The sequence below is a fragment of the Chlamydotis macqueenii genome, chromosome 5 (genome assembly GCF_036417535.1).
Source record: "Chlamydotis macqueenii isolate bChlMac1 chromosome 5, bChlMac1.mat, whole genome shotgun sequence".
Taxonomy (NCBI): domain Eukaryota; kingdom Metazoa; phylum Chordata; class Aves; order Otidiformes; family Otididae; genus Chlamydotis; species Chlamydotis macqueenii.
The window spans coordinates 6354885-6361177 of NC_141560.1; positions in this window are offsets into that span (position 1 = coordinate 6354885).

Consider the following 6293-nt stretch of genomic DNA (forward strand, 5'->3'; position numbering starts at 1 on the left):
TCAACTGTGTCTAAACCAATCATTAATTCAATGGTTGTTATGCTTCAGAATAGAAACAAGCCTTTGAGGGTTTTGCAGGAAGACTATCACAGGAACGGTGATTGTTCACAGTCATAAGTCACACCTTCTTTGTATTTCCCTGTTTTCTCCTGTTTTACTGAGTTGAGAACTATTTTGTGTTAGTGCAATGCATAGCATAATGGAACCTTACTGCCACACAAAACATAAATAATATAAATAAATAGCAAGTAATTGTAATTTTAAAGACTCTTCCTTACTTTTCAGTGCAAAATTAGGGCATGATGAATAATTTTTCTCATTCCAAAATTCAGCTGCCCATCCCTGACAGATCTTTATAAGCGCCGATAACAAAATTTCTGGGTCTTGTTTCAACCTTGTGCTAAGTGCCGGTGTTGCACACATGATTGTGGAGCTTTGCACCACAACACACCAGACCAGACAGTGTAATGCTGGAAGAGGATGTACACCGCACCTGCACAGTGTATTCTTAGTGGGGATTTTCTGGTTTATCCCCAAAGAGACAGGTATACAGCAGCTCGGGCTGAGCACAGAAAGGATGCACAGGAGAAGCTCACAAGGTCTCAGCATCCTGTGATTGGTGAGCGGTGAGAATTTATCCTGTAACTGTGCTTCAACCCTTCTTTTAAAACAAAATTGAGTAAAATAGATTTCTCTTGTTAAAAAAAAAGTTCAGTTACAGAGTTCTTGTGCATTTGTACAGCTGCACAGTTGCCATCAGTGGGGATTTCACTGCCTGTCACCAGGATGACAAAGACCGGCATGAAGGCACGCTCAGTGTCAGGCTAAGCATGGGAAGGAGAGGATTGGAAAAAGTTACGAGGTGCTTTACAAGTAATGTCCATTCTTGCTGTTTACCAACTTATAAAAAGTAAATACACTCATCTCATTAGTATTATCTTAATGACAGATAAATATACTTAAGGAATTATCTTAATTATACACATCCGAGTCCATTAAAAAGATTTATTTTGAGATCCTCACCAGCTAAAAAGCAGTGAAGCTACCACAGGCCGCAGCTTTTCCATACGGCTGCTGCAAACCATCTCATGTGAGATTTCTCAACCCCAAAGCAACTGGCAAAAGATTGATGGGAGTCCGGGGCTGCCACTTCCAGTCTAACCTTGATGGCCAGCGGTGCTCTGACTTCTGCAAGTACAACTTTGAGTGTTGACAGTTACATATGCTCTTTTTATTGCTTCAGAGCCAGTAACTACTTAGAGAAGAGCTGTATGACAAAATTCCAAAGCAAAGCGAAACATGTCCTAAAGGATTACATCATAATGAAGCCCTAGGATTTGACCAACACCTAAATTCCCATGGAAAACCAAAAATATTTCTCCTTGTAATGTCTGAACTCTCTTTCCACATGAGAAGCTAATATTCACTTTCTGAAGGGGCCATGACTACTAACAATTTTTAGGAGTCAACGAAAATCAACCTGAACATCAACAGAATGAACGACAGTTCTGTTGCACTTTGTCCTGTGACAGCAGACAGCACTTCGGAGTTCAAGAAACCTTTTCTGATACCCATACAAAGTCTTAACTGCAGTTGTGAAGTGCAAAAGCCAATGTAAAGCTGAAGTACAAGGCTCTGAAAACAAAATGAGAAATAGTTACCAATGTGGGAGGCCCCAGTCTTGCTCCACACCCGGCTGTGAACCTTGCTGACGTTCCCTGTGTTGACTCTGGCAGCAGGTAACAGGTCAATTAAACCCAGCACATAACGTGATAATGTCCCTTATTCTTAAAGAGTTACACAAATTGTATGGACACACAAGGTAAATAAAAGCAAGATAAGCTGTCTTCTGTCTCCAAAGCGATACGGCAGAAATAAATGTTTGATTAGATTGCTGTTTATATATATACTTTTTTTTTTTTCTCCAATTGTGCAGTATTGAGAAGACCTTGTGCAAAGTGTGATGGCACAACAGAAATGGGGGATGAATGGATTGAGAGCTGTCCTGCAGAGAAGGACATGAGTATACTGGTTGGTGCAAAATTGGACGTGAGCACCTGTAGCCCACATTCTCCCCCTCTGCTCTGGTGCGACTCCACCTGGCGTACTGCATCCAGCATAAGGAAGCCATGAACCTGTTGGAGCGAGTCCAAAGGAGGGCCATGAAAATGGTCAGAGGGCTGGAGCACCTCTTCTGTGAGGACAGGCTGAGAGAGTTGGGGCTGTTCAGCCTGGAGAAGAGAAGGTGCTGGAGAGACCTTATTGTGGCCTTTCAGGGCTTACAAGAAAGATGGAGAGAGACTTTTTACCAGGGCCCGTAGTGACAGGACAAGAGGCAACAGTTTTAAACTGAAAGTGGGCAGATTTAAATTGGATATAAGGAGGAAATTTTTTACAATGAGGGTGGTGAGGCACTGGAACAGGTGGCCCAGAGAAGCTGTGGATGCCCCATCCCTGGAAGTGTTCAAGGCCAGGCTGGATGGGGCTTTGAGTGACCTGGTCTGGTGGAAAGTGTCACTGCCCATGGCAGAGATGGTTGCAGCAGATGATCTTTAAAGGTCCCTTCCCACCCAAACTATTCTCTGATTCTATGATTCTATAAAATGAGAACATTTTCACATATTTATGGGTGAAGTGCTTCCTCTTTGAATGTTCATAAGGGAGCCTCAGACAACTTGATGTCAGCCTTGATAATAATACTTCGAGAGCATGTGTATGAGTATTTTCGACAGTTACTGTGATGCAAATTATTTGATCCATGTTAGAGTAAATAAAGCTCCAGTGCAATTATCTGAGATTATTTCAGTGTCCGTGTAAAACATAGATATGAAAAATGCTCTTATTTCACTAAATTATTTATGCAGGTACAATAGCATTAAAATGAATAGCAGTAAGTAGAGCATCACTATATTCTCTTTTCCTGTATTTCCTCTTCCACTGTGAGCAAAGCACACACTCCTTCTTCTAAGGAGAAAAGCTATTCGCTTTGTTTAGGAAAACAAAATTTTAGAGAGAATCCATCATAAAATGAGCGCAAGTGAAGCAAGGCCAGTTTTGACTCCATGCTATCTGCTTCGGAATGTTACCTATGCCATATGGTTTAGTGTTGCTAGAAGAGGAGACAAACAAACATACATCCAGGCAAAGACAGTCCCATGTAAGTGTAACAGGGTGCCAAAAATACTGCTTACATAAATCTGTCTGATCACACAGTGGATATAAACCTTCTTTCCATAGTTTTTATTTTATGTCTGGCTTAGCCACAAATTATTATTTAAGAAAATAATTGTCTCTTTTGTAATAACATTTACTGAAAACTTAAAAATTTATCCTAGGTAAGGGATATCAATTCAAGCTTTTTTTTTTTTAAAGGGTGGAAATAATTTTGATCTGATGCTGATCTGAGGTACAATTCTGCTGTCGCTATGCCAGATTTTTCCTGTTGCTTACAAAGAGCACAAGCTGTCTGCTTTCTGCACCAGAACTACCTTCTTGAGTTCAAGTCTCTGAGTTTTTGTGCACTTAAGCCTCTGCATTCCTAGCCACCCTAATCTCCTCTCATTTCAGCTTTTAGCAGGTTGTTCCATCTTCATGTTTTTTCACACATAGCTCCTTCTTCCTGCCTTCTTACTCAGGCCACTTAAAGACAGATTTGAAGGAAATAACTTCTCTCTTTTCTTCCTTCAAATCTCTCCTTAATCTTACTTACTCCCTGCATCCATTTCGTTTCAATCTGTTAAGGTTTTGTGTGTGAGCTCCCATCAATTTAAATCTTGAAGTCTAGTTCTAATTAGGGCACATTGCACTTGTGTCTTCTCTCCATTTTTAAAACAGTAAATTAAACTGTTAGTACTGCCTTCCTGGGCACTGCATTGCAGTTTAGTTCAACCTGTTCCTAAGCAATAGAAGGTAAACCAGAGAAATCGCTTTTTTCCAGAGTAAGCTACATCTATACCAGTAAGTTAAATAGGATGAAGACGTGGAGTCATACACTGGGACATGATCCTCCATACTTCTAAACAGTTATTGTGGTTCACGGTATGGCTTCGCCCACAAACACTCTCCCAAAGAATGTGGGGTATGTCTGAGGGGCATCAGCTACAGCCACAAGCCAGGTCAGGCCAGCTGGTGTCAGGACATGAAGGTCCACAGATTGTTTTACTTACTAGCAAAGACATAGCAAAGATGGTGACACAAGTCTTCGCAACTGTTTAGTTAAGCAAACCCTAAGTTAAAGTGGTGTAATTCTGAGTAAATAATTCTTTCCTCCTCTCCCCTCCCTATACCTCACTGCTTCCTCCCTCAGAAAAAAAAAATATATAGAAAAACATCTGACAACAACAGAGCATCACAGAAAAATACAAAATAGTAACACAAAAATACAGTGGCAAGACAATTATTCAGACAGCCAGGACAAATGTAGGAAGCATCTTCAGATACAGAAGTAAATGACTCCTGATTGCTGTTTGGTGACTTTTTGTGGCCCTGGGTAGGATCTCCTCAATACAAGAAGCGAGAGCCATTTTCTACTCTCTACCTCATGTGACACTTGTGTTTGAAGCTGTAAAACTCTGCAGTGATCCCAGCCACCTGCAGTTACACTTAGCCCTGCCCTTCTTCCAAATTTAACATCCATAGCTTTTCAATTAGATTATAAACTGCTTGGCTTCACTTTTTGTTTCCAAAGTGCTCGGCATGCTTTTACTGACACCTGCATTAACGGTATCTGTTTAACAGGGGCATGTTACTTTTTAAAGGACAACACTTGCCTCCAGACAAAGAGTGCCTGCACATCAGGTCTCCCTCACTGACCTAACTGGATGTTTGAATTTTACTTAAGTGCTCCAGATGTGTCCTTCACACAAGGGTGAATTTTGCTTAGGACTGCCTGCCTGAGCTCTGCTCATTCCTCTAGACTACACTATTTTGACTCTCTTCCTATTTATTGACATTAAAAGCACTTTCAGTCAGAGACATAATAAAAAGAGAAATCCAGAAAAACTCCAACCTTTTCTGCAGGGGATGGGCTGTTTATATGAAGACAAGATTTGTTTAGTATTATGGGACAGTGATAGAACCCAGAGCCCTTCAGTTGTATTATCCATTTCCTTTTCATAATATACTTTCCTTAGTTTACATTAAGAGGTGTGACTAAATCACCTGTGTTTATATAAATAACAGAAATACAGAACATGTTCAGGTGAATTGAACAAAACTCCATTTTATGATAATGCCATTTGGTTTGTGTGACATTACTTTTAAGTAATTTTTCATTATTATTCAAATTAAATACTAGAAGAAGTCAGGATACAAATATATGAAGGACTTTTCCTCAGAGGTGAGGCTAAAACATATCTGAACATACCATGTCATAGGAATGTATCACATCTTGGTAAGTGAGGGTATTTCAGGTTTTTCTTTAAAAAAAAGACACTTTCTTGCTTTCTTGATATAGAAGAAACCTATTCTGATAGTGAAGAAGAGGCAGACATTATCATTGATATTTACATTCTGATTCTGAGATCATCCTGGGCTGGGTTTCAAGGTCACCGTAGTCAATGGAAAGATCTGCGCCCCCTTTCCACATCTGGAATTTTCCAAATACACAGATAGATTTTTCTATCTAGACATAGATCCATAAAACAATATTTATTCCATTTAAGTCTGTTGTGATGAATCTAGAAAGGTTTCTTTCTGTGTGGGCTTTCTCACTGCCCTAGTACTGAAAAAACTACTTATGCAGGGAACTAGTGAAAACTTTCTCTCTTGCAACTTTTAATATTAAAGTGAGGGACAGGAGGAAAAAAAAAGTGGTGTTCAAAAGGCTGACTCAGCAGAGCTTCATCTCCCTGAGCACCCGCTATGGTCAGCAGAAACAAACTCCATTATTGGGGTGTCCAGGGAACATAAATTAGGAACCTGCCCTGCATCCTGCACTGATGGATTTTCTCTTCCTCTGTCTCCTTACGCAGATGTAGCTTATGGAATAGCTTACGAAGGGACTGTCTCCCAAAACACATGAAAAGATACTTCAGGGAACCAGTCCTTTAGTAGCTGCTAGCCAGATAGATAATACATAGATACAGGATAACTAAAATAGATAGCTAAAATTCCTTTCCTAATCCTCAATTTTTTTTCCTTAATTATTCGTACTACTTTTTTGACAGCCTCTTAATAATGTAGTTTTCCTAAGATAGTTCGTTTCCCTTCATTTTAATTAATGTATTCCTCTTTGTTTTTTACAGATAACTAAATTAAATTTTAATTATTTTTTTACACTCATATTGTTAACA